The 16,294-nt window shown below is 49.3% G+C and overlaps 1 protein-coding gene across 9 annotated transcripts in view; it reads left to right on the forward strand.

Moving 5' to 3' along the window:
* The window catches only part of TOX2 (TOX high mobility group box family member 2), a 135,466-nt gene that overhangs the window by 92,712 nt on the left and 26,460 nt on the right, over nt 1-16,294 (forward strand). The window lies entirely within an intron of this gene.

Below are 16,294 nucleotides of genomic sequence, written 5' to 3' on the forward strand. Positions count from 1 at the left end.
CTGAGATGCAGGGGATTCCCCTCCTCAGTCTGAGAAAAAAGGACCAAAGACACCGCCCCCCCCCCCTTGTCTGGATTACTGAGCCACAGTGGGCAGTAAAGACCACCAATCAGACTATTCATTTTGTTGCCCTTAATGCATTTAATTTATTTTTTTGTTTGTTTTGGCTTATGATTGTATCAGTTAGTTTTTGCTATGTAACAAGCTTGAAGCAAACAATGAACTTTTACTATTTCTTGTGATTCTGTGGGTCGATAGGTCTGTTATCTGGACTAGCTTGTCTGATTCCTGGGGCCAGGGTACAGCTTGGCTGGGACGGCCTGGTCTAGGGCGACCTTGTTCACATCCTGGCAGTTGGCCTGATACCAGCTGGGGCCAGTGGTCTCTCATCCCATAGTGGCCGGGCCTGTTTACATGGCAATGGCCACAGGGTTCCCAACAGCATCAAGGAAGGACAGGCCCCAGGTGCAACTACATTTCTTTTTTTTTTTCTTTTTTAATGTTTATTTATTTTTGAGAGAGAGACATACAGAGTGCAAGTAGGGGAGGGGCAGAGAGAGAGGGAGACACGGAATCCAAAGCAGGCTCCAGGCTCTGAGCTGTCAGCACAGAGCCCGATGCAGGGCTCGAACTCACGTAGCTCAAGATCATGACCTGAGCCAAAGTCGGACTCTTAACCAACTGAGCCACCCAGGTGCCCCGAATCACTTTTCAAACCTCCGCTTGCATCACGTTTGCTGATGTCCCAATGGCCACAGCAAGGCATATGGCCATGCCTAGATTCCAGGAGTGAAGAAATCGGCCCCTCTTCTTGAAGGGAGAAATATCAGTGTCACACTGCAGAAAGGTGTGGATGCAGGGAGGGCAGGAATTTGTGGCTGTTTTTGAAATCTGTCATGATAGTGTTTTGTTTGGCTTAGGTGCTTTTGTTTTCTTGACGGTTAGTATCACCTACTAGTTAGGAGCATGGGCTCTGGAGTTAAGTTGACCCAAGTTCAAAACCCAGCTTCACTATTTGTTACCTTTTACCCTGCAACTCAGACCAAGAGGTTAATCCTCTATGAGGCTCAGTTTCCTCATCTGTAAAATGGAGGGAATGTTACTTGCCTTGTAGGAACTTGTGAAGATTTAATGATCAGATGTAGGAAAAGTGCTCAGCTCAGTGCCTGGCACACATTGGGCATTCATAATAAATGTGAGCTACTCTATTAATTTTGCTGGTGGAGTTTGGGTGGCTTCAGCCTCGTCTCTGTCCAGCCTGAGCTGTTAGGGGGTCGGCTTTGTTGGGGCAGTAAGTAGTCAGGCTGGCTCACCTGCAAGGGGCCGGGCCTAGGGTTGGGTGTTGGGAAAGGCAGGTCAGAAACTCAAGTGGAGTGGGTAGGGAGAGGGCCCCAGCTCAAGAGTGGGCTGGAGGAAAGCATGTTACCTCCACTGCGACCTCAGTTGGGGCTCAGAGCTTAAAAGCAACTGCAAATTGACAGTCCCACTACCTGCCAAGAAGGCAGGGCCCCTAGCCTGAATGGCTCAGTCGGCTGGGTGTCTAACTCTTGATTTTGGCTCAGGTCATGATTCCAGGGTCATGGGATCAAAGCCCTGCGTCCAGCTCCACACTGAGCATGGAGCCTGCTTGGGATTCTCTCTCTCCCTCTGCCCCTCTCCCTCACTCACACTCTGTCTCTAAAAGAAATAAAAATAAAGACAGAAAAAAGAAGGCGAGGACCCTAAACCCAACTTTTCTGGGATGCTTGACGGGGAGCAGGATCCATCTCAGTAAAAACAAGGGGCTCATGGGGATACCCCAGCTTGGGTTTTTCCTGGGTGCCATGTTTTTGTCTAATTCCCCTCGGGGGGTGGGAATGGGGGTGCTGGTCTCTGAAATGGGCCTCTGAGGATCCATAAGTGGGGGTAACCAGACGCCCAGAGGTTTCTTTATATTCAGCAGAGTGTGGATGAGACTCCCGCCCCCTGTTTTTCAGAGGCAGTAAGCAAAAGAAATATGTCTTTTTACATTTTATAAAACTCAGAAAAATGGCTTTAAACAGCTTTTGCTCTCCTGCTATAATTATTTATTTTCAAACACTCCTGCAGGGGACTGCTCCGTTTTCTTATCCTGCACTCCTTTTTCTCATAAATGAACCATCACTTCAATAAATCATTATGAAAACAGAGACTAACACCAGCTCTGAAAGGTTGAAAGATTTATGTAACACATTTATGTTTCCCATTTTCTCATTCTGGTACTCGGCTGCAAAAGCTAAGCTAATAAAAGCTGCTATTAATATTTCTTGTTGCCTAGCAACCCCAGAGCGGGAGTAATAGCTTCAGCTAGAAAAATAGATGACCGATAAGGAAAAATTCAATTCTTTTATTATCTCAGGGGGAAATGGCCTTTTACTGGAACATTATGATGTACGAGTGTGAAGTTGAACACAAAAGATTTTTTTGTGTGTTTGTTTTTCTATTTTTAATGAACATTATTTTACCTCCACTAACTCTTTTAGGGCACTTTTGTTTTCCTTTTGCGTTCTCCCCCCCGCCCACCCCATCCCTCATGCTTAATTTAGCAGCTATAGTAGTTAAGAACCTGTCAGCGTTTTTTAGTTTAAAAATGGTTTTTGCAAAGGTTTATAACTCGGTCATAAAAATTCACTCCCTGTGAAAACTCAGGCCAGTGATAAGCCAACACACAGGCTAGTTCTCTGCGAGCAGACTCCCGTTGGTTGAGAGATAAGACTTGTGGTTTTCACTAAAAGAAAGGTCGGAAAAGAACAGAATGTGTTCTTTTCTGTGTCCCAGTTTCCTTTGGAACCTGGGGGTGCTGTCTCTTCGGAGAACTGTTTGCTCTAAAGTTTGAGATGTGTTCAAAGGGGAAAAGGTGGGGGCTTAAGCATTTATTGAATACCTGCTGTGTACAGATTGGTCCCATTGCTTCCTCCCAGCAACCCGTTATTACCCCTATTTTTCAGCTGCAGAAACTGAGACGTAGAGAGGCCAAGCAACTAGCCCAAGGTAGCATGATGCCACGATGTCTCACACGTCCATTCATTAGCATTGGGTTTCTCGACCTAGCACCACTGACACCTGGGGCAGGAAGGCTCTCTGTGGTGGGGGCTGCCCTGTGCCTTGTAGGATGTCCAGCAGTGTCCCTGGCCTCCACCCACTATTCCTGGCCTCTGGGAGCTCTCTGTCAGTCAAAATCACAATAAAAAATGCCTCCAGTGGGTGCCAAATGTCCCCCGGGGCATAAAATCAACCCTTGTTGAGGACCACTGCATGCTGTTTCTTCTGTTTGGAAGGCTCTTCCCCCCTGTCAACCTGCTCAACTCCTTTTCCTGTGTTAGGACCCAGCTCAGAAGTCATCTTCTCTCTGAGGCTGTCTGGACCCTCTGGGCTGGGAGTAGGGCGAGGAGAGTGGGGCATTTGCCTCCATCTAAAAATTTAAGAGAGGGCCAAAAAACTCAGTGATCAAGATGAACAGTATCTTACTGCAGTATTTTTTTTTAATCAAAATTACCACAAAAAACTATGTTGAGCAGTATATGAAAATTTAAATAAAGGTGAGGTCAGTCTGAGTTCATGGATACAGGCAGCTGTCTGTGCTACCAGCCTGGGACGGCCTGGAGGCTGGGTCTGTGCTTAGGCCTTCCTCTGGCACCGGCATCTGGCAAAGGGCCTACCTTAGCGGATAACCCTCAACATCTGTTAACTGACTGAATGAATGGGAGAAGAGAGATGGCTTGTCCAAGGTCATGCAGTGAGAAGAAAGGGGGAGCGAGAACTTGAACCTGCGCCTCTGGCTCCAAACTCAGTGCTCTCTGCACCCTTCTGGCTGTGTACAGGTGAATGGGGGTTGCCTGCAGAGCTGTTGGTACCTAAGCCACGGAGGACTCAAAGATGCCCTGGGGGGCTCATAACGTGGAGGAGGGGCCAGGTAACAGCAGCCATGATTTTAGGTTGGTGTCCACCTGGCTCTCTCTACAGCTCTCACTTTAGGCTTATAACCCGCTTCCCAGGCAGCAGCTGGCAGCTTTCTGAGGCAGAGTGTCTCCAAGAACAGAACCCTGGTGGCCAGCCCCTCAGAGCACTGTTGTCCACATTCACTGTGGTCACAGATTCCTTGTCTTGGCCTTTGGAGAGCGAGGACCACATCTTGTTGGACCCCGTATCCTCTTGGCAAACTTTTCCTAAACGAGTGGCTGAATTACCTCTAACTGTAGTCTGCTAACATTTATTTAGCACTTATATGTGCCTGGCACCCACTTAAGCCCTTTATATTTGTCATCTCATTTGGTCCTTCACCCCAAGAAGGAGGTATTCTTATTGTTGCTCCTTTACAGATGAAAAAGCAGAGGCTTAGAGAGACAAATCACTTGGCCACACAACTATCAATGATGGCCCCAAGATTTGAACCCTGGCAGGCTGACTCCTGGGTATTCTAGTATCTAACCTGAATACCCTTCAGATGAGTGAGTGAATGAAGAATGAGCAAGGGAGTGAGCCAGTCAGGACTGAGACCCACTTCATCTATTCGACTCTGAGCCAGGCCATTCATGTTCATAAGTAAGCACAGCATGAAGTATGAAATGCTAGCTTGGAACAAGGAACACATGAATCCCGAGGAGTTCAGAGGAGAGTAGTAGCAGAGAAGGCTTCCTGGAAGAGGTGGCCTTGGAGGTGGGCCTCAGGGGCCAGAGAAAAGCAGCAGAAGCCTGGGAAAAGGAAATTTCACACCTCTCCAAACTTCCTTGTTCAGACCCAGTCACCACCGTTTCTGCTGGGATTCGCAAAACAGTTTGTGATGTCTTATGATTGCCCTGGTGCCCACCCTCTCCACCCCCTGCTGGGCTCCTAATTGGAGCCATGACCCTCTGGCCGCAAACAGTGCAAGGGCCAGACATTTAACTTCCATTCTGGGCAAAATGCCAAGCTTGGCAGACTACCTCTCGCCCTGAGACCTGCTCCAAGTCGTGAGGGAGAGTTCAGGGAAAGTCCCAGCAGCATCCGTCAGCCGCAGCTGCAGCATTACCCGGCATAATGGCCCTTTCCTCCGAGTGCATATTCAGTACCATGTTTGGGAAAATGAGCTTTTAATGTACCGTCGGCATTGCTCAGAAGCCATCTCCGGCTCCGCAGAGTGTCTGGAGCACATAAAACTTGAGATCTATTGGAGTCATTTTCCCCCTGCTCCGGCTGGATAATAAAAAGTCAGTCTCCTGCGCTCTTTCTCTCGTCTTGTGGCTTTGTCCATTTAGAACTCAGAGTCTTTAGAAAAGGCAGCAAGACAAATAAAACTCATCTAAATATTAAGGCTCCAGAGGAGAGCGTCGGTGCTCTGTTGAAGCCGAGGGGCCAAGAGCACCTCGAGGAGTGTCCGTGGGAGATTTCCGCTCACCAGTGGGGATGGGCTGTGGCTGCGGCTGTGATGCTGCCTCCTGGTGTCCAAGCAATAGTGCATCATGGGAGCCTGGATTCCCAAGGTCCCTGTTCTGCCCTGCTGGGTGGTCTGGTGGCATTATTCTCCCTCTCTGAGCCTCAAGTAGGGTGGAGCTGATGCTATTTACCCAACAGGGTGGTGGTTAGGGTCAAATGTGCTAATAAAATGCTTCTGGTGCTTAGCTTTATGTGTGGGTTGCAGCAGTGTCTCATATGGGTTTGTGGACTGACTGAATGAATGAATGAACAGCAAATGCTGCCTGTGTAAATGGTGTCACAAACTGTAGAGCGCTGCTTACGTCATAGGTGGCGAGGAAGCCAGATGGGGTCCCAAAAGCTTATTCCATCTCACAGTAAAATCCACCTTGTCTCATCTAACCTTGGCGGGAGATGAAATTATCCTCATTTTACAGATGTGTACCTGAGACTCTGAAGGCAAGTGGCTTGTCTGAAGACACACAGCCAGGGAGTGGAGGAGGCACGATGGGAACCTTGTTCTCCTGACCCCAAGTATCTTGTGCCCTCAACATTGTACAGAAGCATTCCTGACCCCAGCCCCCAGCCCCCACCCTGCACCTCTGAACTGGGGGCAGGACTCTCACCCCTGTCAGTCCAGCCAGTGAGGGGTGGTCAGAGCTGTCACCTGAGACAGAGCTAGTAAGAGGGACAAAAATGGCCCCCGGGGCTCTTTCTCCAAACTCTTGGTAGCAAGGTCAAAGGAAAGGAACTTTGGGGTGAGTAGTTGGAGCCTGTCATTGGGCTGAGCCTGTCACATGGAGCCATGGGCCTGGGACGCTGGAGCCTTGAAGAGTCTCTCCCGAATAAGCCATTGTGAGTTTTCCCTGTCACCCCAGAAACTGACGAGAGACCTGGGGTGAGGAAACCCAGGTTCCCGTCCTACCTCTGCCACCACTAATGGATTACGTAAGGCCAGCCACTTTCCTCCCGGCCTCACATTCTTCATATGTTGAGTGGGCAAACCCCACATTGCCACAGGGAGTCGAGGACAGAGGATGTAGGTATAGAGAGCATCTCTGAAATGTGTCCTGCATGGGCCCTGCAAGGGGTTGTTGTCACTGGAGTTGCGGGTCAGAGCCACAGGTCAAGGAGCCTAGGGGCTTGGGAGAGAGTGCTCTGGGGTCAGACATCTGCACGTGTAACCAGTTGTGTGACCTCAGCCAGGCCACTTGACCTGTCTGGGCCACAGTTTCCTGATGGGGTTGTTGTGAGGAGTGAATGGTAGGTGCTGTCCAGATCCGCATTAGAGGGAGGTCCGCCTGGTCCCACAGGGAACTCTCAAGCGTGAATCAGACCACAGAGTTGCCAGCATTTGTGCCCTTGGGTGAGGTGTGAGTCAGTCATTGGTCACAGGCTAGGATGGGGGTGGGACTTGTGCAGAGCTTCCTAGGCAAGACGACTCCTGCTGATCAAGGACAGTTCTGAGAGAAGAGGGCAACTGCGAACCTTTGACAGCTGGCACACCCAGGAATCCATCTGGTGGGGGCTCGGGCAGCATCTGTGTCTAAAATGAGTTCCTGGTAGGATCAACATCACCTGGGAATGTGTTACAGGTGCAGACTCTCAGGCCCCACCCTAGACCCTCAACCTGTGTTTCACCAGCCCTCCGGGGGATTCTGATCCTGCTGAGCACCACTGGATTGCCACCATCCTCAGCGGGGGCCCAGGTTCTGCATGTTTTTAGGGTACACAGAACCGTCACTCATATGTCAGTTTGCCTTGAGGATTTTATCACACTGGTGACAGTTGCAAACCTTATCCCCCAGAGAAACCAGAGAATCCACACCTCTGCCAGTGGCTCCAGACTCTTCTCATCACCTTATGCCTCCCATTGGCACAGGCCTTGAAACAGACCCTTGGGCATGAGGACCATCCCCAGCCTAGGATCTGAAGGACTCCAGGCCAGCTCTCCTTAGATTGTAGACTGTCTTATCCTTGTGAGGTTAATGGGTAATTGTGCACCAGGAGTGGCCCAGAATTAGAAACAAAAGGCAGTAGGGAAAAGAAGGGAAACTCAGGGCAGGGGAGGTCACCGGGACCTCTGTAGGACCGGGAGGGAGGGTTCTGCCAGCTGCTTATGGGGGACTGTGCCTGTGTACCAGGTGTGGGGCAATCAGTGGAGCCTGTTCTTGGAGACCATGAAAGGATGGAGTGTGGGCAGTCAGACAAACAGACTCAAGCTAGACACCTGCAGCACTGGCAGCAGCTGGACAAGAAGAATGGGGCCTTGGCCAAAGGTGACAAAGTGTAGGGCCCCCACCGGACATCCAGGGCCCAGTGGGTCAGCCAAAATGGTCACTCCCCCATCCCGCAGGACTCTTCCTCTCCCTTGGGAACCCCAGACCTTGGGCCCCTTTGCCTTTGCACATAAGACCCCTCCTCCTTGTTCCCTTTCACCTGCCTGTGAACTTGACATATTCTTACTTGCTGTGTGCCTGCTAAGGAGAAGCAGAATTCCAGCCAGCAAATTGGCTGTACCCTTCTCTGCATGTCCTCACCATTGTGACTTTGGTCATACTAAATTGGAACTGTATCTTCCCATAACCCTAAAAGGAGTAGGGAACAGGCTCACTGTGTCCCCAGCATATGGTGGAAGCCTGCCACCCAAGAAGGTGTTCACGGTGCAGGTGACCAGTGGCCAATGATACTGGAGACAAAACTATCTTCTGGGAATAGGGGCTTAGCCTCTGCTGTGGCCCCTTGGCCTAGACACTCACATCATGTCTCTGTGCCCACTGCCATGCTGGAAGGGGATCAGCACTTTGCCAGAATTGATATCACTGGCTTTAGACCTCAAGGGAAATGGATTTAAACCTGAGTTCTTCCAGCTGCTTGCTGTGTTGAGCAAGCTACCCACCCCCTCTGAACTTTAGTTTTCTAATGTGTAAAGTGGATATGTTAATAATTCTTACCGTATGGAGTTGTTTTGATAATTAAATGCTATAATGCTTATAAAATGCTCAGCATGGTAGCCATAACAATGATATTAGTCTCTAAGCACTTTGTGATGAGCTGCCTCTGTTTTTCTTCCCCGCCAACCCACACGGAGAACTCTGTATCCTTTCTGGAACCCAAGAAATCCACCTGCCCAAGTATTGGTGGACAAAGTTGGCTGCCTGGGGGTGTTACGGGGGGGGGGCACCCACCACAGACAGCTGCACATGTCTATGCTGCCAAGTCCCCTTTTTGGCCACACTGACACTGTGATGACCTCTCTCTCTTATCCCTGCCCACATGGCAAGTTCAGTGTCAGGCTCCCCTCTGTTCTGTCTCCCGCTGTGTTCCCCTTAGCCTCTGCATCTCTCCCAAGGTCTACAGTTCCTCTGAGGTCAGCTGAATGAAGGTTCCTCCATTACTAGCACCTGACTTCCTTAGAAGTTAGTTTAGGGCCCCTTTCATTTGAAATGAGCATCTTTGGGGACACCCTCTACCCTGAGCAGGTCATGGTGTGTTTCTCAATACAAGTTAAGTACAGTTTTCTCTCAAAGAGGGATTCTGGTTGCATTTGTTTGAATCCACCAAGAAGCAGCACTAGACAGGATTAGGCAGGTAAGAGATTTATTGAGAGGGAGAAAGAGATGGTGGGAGGTGGGGGGAATTTCAGACCACAATGCAGGCCTGATGCCTGCAGAAAGAGGGGAGGAAGGAGGAGGCTTGAGTATGAAGAGTCTTGGACAGTGTGCAGTTCCCAGAAAGGTTTGGCCAGGCCAGTGGGGGGTCCCCAAACCACAGTCGCTCACTGGAGGAGCTCCTTGTCTCACCAGAGGGTCCTGCCTTGGTATCCCCAGCGTGCTTAGTCATTGACTGGGGGTGGCCCTGGTGAGAGCACGTTCGTGGAGCCAGAGGAGCAGTGGCTGGGGCTCTCAGCATTGCGATTCCCAAAGCAGAAGGGCTGACCAGTGCGTTTCCATGGCCCGCCACAATCCACCCCTTGTGCCACACAGATCTGATCCATGGTTCCCTGGGTCCCTTTTCCCGAAGGACACTTAGTGGAACAAATGACAGTTTCCCTCTCCCTCAGCTATCACCTTGATGGAGCTGGTGGCTTATGTGTCTTACGGGCTCTGGAAAAGTCTGAGTCTTTGGCACTTGTTCAAGTTTGTCACACCTGTCCCTTCACAGTTGCAATGGGAAAGGGGGTGGCAGGACGCATCCAGGTGGGTCCCCTGGGTTACATGTGTATTACACTCCCTGCCCCCACTGGGTCACAGCCACCCTTGTTCCTCCTGCCCATCAGGACTGATTCCCCTGCCCTGATGGTGAGCCCTCTTCTCACCTGCCAGTCCTTAGACATAAGAAGCCCAAAGGCTTCTATGACAGCAGACATAGCTGCTGTGTCCTCTGGCAAGAACACGCCCCATTGGGAGACCAGGTCCTCCAACCCAGCAGAACCCAGAACTGCTGTCAGGAAGCACAAGATGCCCCAGTGAGTCTCTTGGAGTGATAATGAGTAGGGCCACTTCTGCTTCTTCCCCTTGGTTCCTGAACCCATGTATTCTTCATGGAACCATATGGAGGTCCCAGATCTGATGCACATACCACATCAAGAAAGACAGGACCCCATCCCTTCAGTGTTTTCAGGCTAACACTTTGCACCTTTAGAAGGTCATTCCAGCATTCTGTGAGGCATTCTGTGAGCCAGCTTCGGGCTGGTGGGACATGTGATATGGCCAGTAGACCCCCCATGACAGGGGTCCATTCCCTGAAGTGGACCCCCTGGTTGCATAGTATGCCATGTGGGATTCCATGCCTCTGGGCGAGTCTTTCTGTCAGTCTTCAGAGAGCAGTGCTGGCTGGAGTTCTGCTGATAGAGGCAAACCATGCCCAGAATATCTATCCTTGAGAGGACTAACTGCTGGCTCTTGTGTGATAGAGGGGGCCCAGTGTGGTAAACTTTGCATCCAAGGGCTGGTCATTCTCCTCAAGGGGTGGTGCCATGTTGGGTCTCAGCATTGGTCTCTATTGTTGACAGGGTGGATATTCAGAGGCAGCAGCAGCTAAATTGACCCTGAAGGGGGAGTTCATGTCATTGGGCCCATGAACAGCCTCCATCTTTGCCACCTTGGCTATTAGATCCATGTGCTTGGTGCCATTGGGGGGTGGTTGATGATAATGGCTGGCTAGTGGCAATGGGCTGAGCCATTTCATCCACTTGATTATTCAGTGCTTCTTCTATGATGAATGCCTTCTGGTTGGCAAAACGTGATTCAAAGATCACACTTTGTGCTCACTCTTGTATCTCCATCCATATACCTCTCCCCGAGACCAGCTTGCCTCCAAGGTCACATTTCTCTTCCTGCTAGACCCCTGACCAGACAGCCAGGCCCTTAGCTGCTGCTATGAATCTGTATATAATCCATCCCCATTATTGGCAGATTTCTCCATTTGCCACTTCATCTACTAGCTCAAAATTTTTTATAACCCCAAAATCAATATTCACGGGGTGTTCGTAGTCATCTGTGGACATGCACAAAACAGCAAAAAATTCATGTCATCCCCATGTGCACATTCCCAGCTGAGGTCGAACAAGGCAACGGATGCTCTGCCTTCTAGTCTCAGCCCTCATACTCTACACAAGAATCTGTTCTGCAGTCTGTGCGGAGCCACGTTTTTTGCATTTTGTGGCTTATTTCACTATTTAAAGTGGTCCCCAAGCACAGTGCTGAAGTGCTGTCTGGTGCTTCTCAACTCAAGATAGGCCTCACGGAGAAAATAGGTGTGTTCAGGTATGACTTATGGTGCCTTGAATTCCTAATGAGTCAACAATATCAAATACGGTGTTTTAAAACGGGAACACGCATAAGGTTATATATGGGTCAGCAGATGAAAACAGTGTGACCAGAGGCTTGCAGGAACCTATCCCTGTCTTTCCTCTAGAAAGACAACTGTTCAACATTCGCTAATTCAGAAACTAACTACCGTGAATAATGAGAATCGACTTAGTGTCACGGTGGGGGGGCTCCTCCTTCCACACAAAGTAGGTGATAGGATTCAGGGCTCACAGCCCCAGCTGTGGGGAACATCTTTGGGCTCTGTTCTCTTTCAAGGCCCACCGTGTACGTTGCTCAAATGGGGTTCCCCGCCCACTTTTTGGCTGGTACCCATGTGGGTAACTGACCCATGTGTAAGTTGTCCTTGGGCCTTTTCTTCTTGTTTCAGCTGGTTGTACAAGACCGCTCCATGTATCAAATGCCTGTTAAGTATGAATTGAGATGATCATGTGGTTTTTCTTCCTTAGTATACTGGGGTGATGCATTTTATTCATAGATTCCCCAGTATTAATATATTCTACTTGGTTGTGATATTCATGTATACATATATATTTGAACATACATACACATATATTTTTTTCATATGAGGCTAAATTTAAAGCACTATTATTTTACTTAAGGTTTTTATTTAACATTTTTTATAGTGAATAGATCTGTAGTTTTCTTTATACAAGATAGCTTTCTCATATTTCTGTATTGAAACACAGGTTATAACTATAATCTATATAACCATTATCAAGGCTATACCATCTTCATAAAATGAATAGTTCATTACACTAAGATCTACACAGCTATTACCGCTGAATTACATTTAGTAGTAGTCTTATAATTTTTATAGTCTTTGTACCTGTAATTATGTCCCATTCATATTCCTAAAGTTGTATATTGTAGTTTTGCTCTTTTTTCATGTTCTTCTTTATGGGAGGTTCATCCATGTTACTAGTTTATCCAATTTCACTCATTTTATTTAGAGAACCAACCATCAGAGTTACATTTCAATTCTGTTACTTACCTTTTTTCTTAACGCATCCATTTCTCCCTTAAAAAAATTTTTTTTAATGTTTACTTATTTTTAACAGAGAGACAGAGTGTGAGTGGGGGAGGGGCAGAGAGAGAGAGAGGCACAGAATCCAAAGCAGGCTCCAAGCTGTCAGTACAGAGCCAGACGCGGGGCTTGAACCTACAAACCATGAGATCATGACCTGAGCCAAAGTCAAACACTTAACCGACTGAGCTACCTGGACGCCCCTCCCCTTTTTTATCTATTAATTCCTTCTTCTTCCTTTCTTTAGATGTTTAAATTTGTCATTTTAGATTCTTTAGTTCATTTGCTTTTATTATGTAATGATAAAAAAGTTTATGGCTGTGCATTTTTTCTGAGTATGGCTTTGGCTGTATCCTATACATTTTGAAGTGAGGCCTTCTTACATCGTCTACATCTTCCAAAAACAGAGCTGTGTTGATTTTTATAAAAATGACACATGTTCACTGTAAAAGAAAAATTAAACACAAATACAAAGAAGAAATTAAAGGTCATTAAACTGTACTATCCGCAAGTAACTATTATTAACCTAACTATTTGCTGGTTGGGTATCTTTTTAGTCATATCTTTGAACATCATATGAATATCATTTACATAAACAAGATATAGTATGGGGCCTTTTCCTGTACTTTTTAGCCTGTTCTGTTAGAGCTGTTGTGTGGCCTGACGATTTTCTATAGGAGTAGCTAATGGATGTGTTTCCATGTCCATAATTCTAGGTCGTGCCCATATTTTTAGTGCCTGCATAACAGTCCGTTGTGTGGATGTTTCATTGTGAACATAAACAATGTTCTGTTGGCATCTGGGCTTTTTCTGACATTTCTGTACTGTAACACTGTCTTGGGATGGGTTCCTCCTGCATTGTGGAAGTGTTTTTCTGAAGGTGTGGTCTCAGAGAGGGAGGAGAAGAGAGCTTTACCCCAGGCAGACTGCTTCGTCCTCTGAGCCTCAGTCTTATCTGTAAAAATGGGAGTCATCATGGTGCCTGCCTCATGGGAGAGATGTGAGAATAGATGAGGAGCCATTTGTGGCGACTTCAAAACTATATACAGGCTGTGGGGGCCCTAAAACTCATGCCAGAGTGAAGGGCACATAGTCCTGTGACTGGGTCCTGGAAGGGCAGGAACTCTGATCTTTAAGGGTGGAGCCAGCCTGGATTCTAAAACAGCCTGTGTCCCTGAGCCACTTTGGCAACAGTTGGCTGTTGCCTTTAAGAGGCTGGGCACCAAAGAATGCCAGGCTTCCTCTGTTCCTAACATTGTCTCACAGCCAGATGCCCCTACCCCCCTTTCCCAATTACTTTGTAGCAGCCGTGGCAGTGGGAATTGCACCAGAACTCTGAGCCCTGTCTGTGCCTTGGATGCACTGTTACCTGAGGGCCAGTCCTTGCCCTCGCTGGGCCTCCCCTCCTCGGACCCTTCCAGCTTGACCACCTGCAACTTTTCTGAGAAGGGGTATCAGAAGCTTTGCCTCCTGCCTCCAGCCCCTCCCAGGCATTTCAATCTTGGCTTAACCAGGGACTTTCAACAGGCAACGCGTTTCTCGAGAGTTCATAAAAACATGTAAACACGGATGAGGATACAAAATATTGAGCGGCAAGGCAGTAAAACACGCCAGTGTTTGTTGTGTTAATTGAATATTCATGAGCTGACTGTTTAAATTACAGTTCACAACTGTTGCAGGGCCTGATGAATAATTTAAACGAGGGTGGCCAAAGAGATTTCAACACCGCATTAGCAAACTGCTCAGGATCAGCTACAGAGAATTTATAATTAGCTTGGAATATCCTATAATAAATTCTTTGGAAAGATGGTTTTAATTAGCACGTGTGCTAATTCAGAATGTAGAATGTTCAGTGTTCAGGAGGGGTGAGTAACCCTTCACTCTCCTCGTGCTTCCCTCTCCTGTGGGTCCCAGCCACCTGCCAGGAATCTCTGAGCCACGCAGAGCCTACCTCCTGAGTGACTCCCACCTCCACTGCCCCTGCCTTGGGCCTACTGCCCCATCCCAGCTCAGACCTCCCCTGTCATGGCCTGGGCTGGCTCATAAGCCTCTGAGCTGGTCTCCCTGCCTCTGTCTCTCCCCATCTGGTTCATTCATGAGCCGGTTCACTCCCACAGGGGCAGCTAGTGTAGCTTTCTGAAACGCAGATGTGATTCTTCTACTGCATTTAGAGTCCTCCCATTGAGGAAGCCCAGAAGGTGAAGTGGCTGGTCAAGGTCATTCAGGTCATTCAGGTTAAGGTCTTCTCACCCTGAGCACACCAGGACCATCTGACTTCAGCCAGTCTCCAGACTTGGAGAAACAGAGGAACAGCATAAGCAAAGACAAAGAGGCAGATCTGCCACTGGGGAGCAGACAAGGCTTGAAGGAACAGGAGCCCCGGAAGGCGAAGGCGTGGAGTCTCTGGTGTTAGAGGGGGAGGGGCGGAAGCAGTTCCCACTCAGGGGCCGGGTGTCTACTGGGCTGGCCTGGAGCTTGGGAAGCACCCAGGCCTACCTGGCTCGTTCCCTCCACATTTCCTTAGTACCTGCTGTGTGTCAGGCCTGGGGCTAGACATCGGGGGAACCACCCTGAGCAAAGCAACCCGGTCCCCACCTTCATGGCTGGAGCACAGCCAGAATCATGCACACCGGCAGCGAAAGTATTATCCCAACCATGACAAGGCCAATGAAAAAACTAACAAGGTGCCGTGAGAGGCAGTCCACGGGGGGCCCTGGTTTAGGTGAGAGAGCCAGTTGAAGCCCTCCTGGAGGTGGTGACATTTGAGCTAAATCCTGAAGAATGAGTAGGGGCTAGAGAGATAAACTGGGTTGCCAGGCACATGGCACTGGGCCAGCAGGGCGTCACAGCTGCCCCATCCCTGGAGGGTGCTGAGGATGGGGGAAGGGCAGAGTCCCTGGCAGTGGCCTGGGGTGGGGGTGGGGGTGGGGGCTGGACTGGTCATTCGAAAGGGGCATCTGTCCACAGGGAGCTATTGCTGGAAAGGAAACAAGCCCCTTTCTGGTCCCAAACCCTGGCTCCTGTCCTTAAAGTTGTGAGACTTTGAGCAAGACCAGTGGAATTTCTCAGCTTCATTTCATTGGGTTCACTCATGCGCTTGTTCATTCATTCTAGAACCTTTTATTGAGCCCTTACTGTGTACCAGGCATTCTCTCAAGCCCCGAGCAGATGACAGTCCTGATCCATGGAGCTTCCATTCCAGTGTGGTAGGCAGACAAGATAAGGAAATAAAATACACCCTTCCCACCGCTCAGATGGAGAGGCAAAGGCTGGCTGTCAGATAACCAAGTGCATCCTTGCAGAATGTGGCTCAGCCCTAGGGCTGCTGGCACAGGCATCAGGCCCTTTTCGAAATAGGAACTGAAGATCAAATTCGGGAAGGGGGGGGGGTTCCCGGTCTGGGCAGGTCATTGTGGTTATCAGCTCCCTTTGACCGTGGGCGCTGGCTCCACCTCCTCAGTTCTCTCCTGTCCATGACGTCTGCCCCAGGTGCCTCCTGACCCTATCTCTGGCCTCTCGCCCTGAGAACAGGAAACCTGCTGGGCCATCCGCTGCTCATGGCCACCCAGGCTCTCCAGAGCCTGTAGGACCAAGCCCTCACCGTGTGTGATCTACCCCCAGCTTCGTCACTGCCTGGGCCCCAGTGTACCCCCAGTCCTAGTAGCTCCCTGACACCCTGCCCCTGCCCCAGTTCTTCACAGAGGAGAGCTCAGTTGTAGTCAAAATAAGACAGACCTGCTGTGCCGACTCCCCGTGTGGTGATAACAGAGCCGTTCCCTCTCAGATGCTCTGTTGCTGAGGCCCGGTCCAGCCTGGGCTGCACCCCTCCACCCTCAGTAGTGAAAAGAGCTCAGACTGGCAGACTCGGGTGGGGATCAGGGAGCAATTGATGTTACTGCTCTGGGACTCCACGTGCTCATCTGTAAAGTGGGCACAGCAGCATCTACCTCACAGGGCTTGTTAAGAGGCTCACTTAAGACCAAAGATGAGCATGTGGCCAGCAAGAGGCATGCATAGTGGTGCTGTG

This window comes from Puma concolor, chromosome A3 (genome assembly GCF_028749965.1).
Source record: "Puma concolor isolate L17-30 chromosome A3, mPumCon1.1.hap2, whole genome shotgun sequence".
In the NCBI taxonomy this organism is placed as follows: Eukaryota; Metazoa; Chordata; class Mammalia; order Carnivora; family Felidae; genus Puma; species Puma concolor.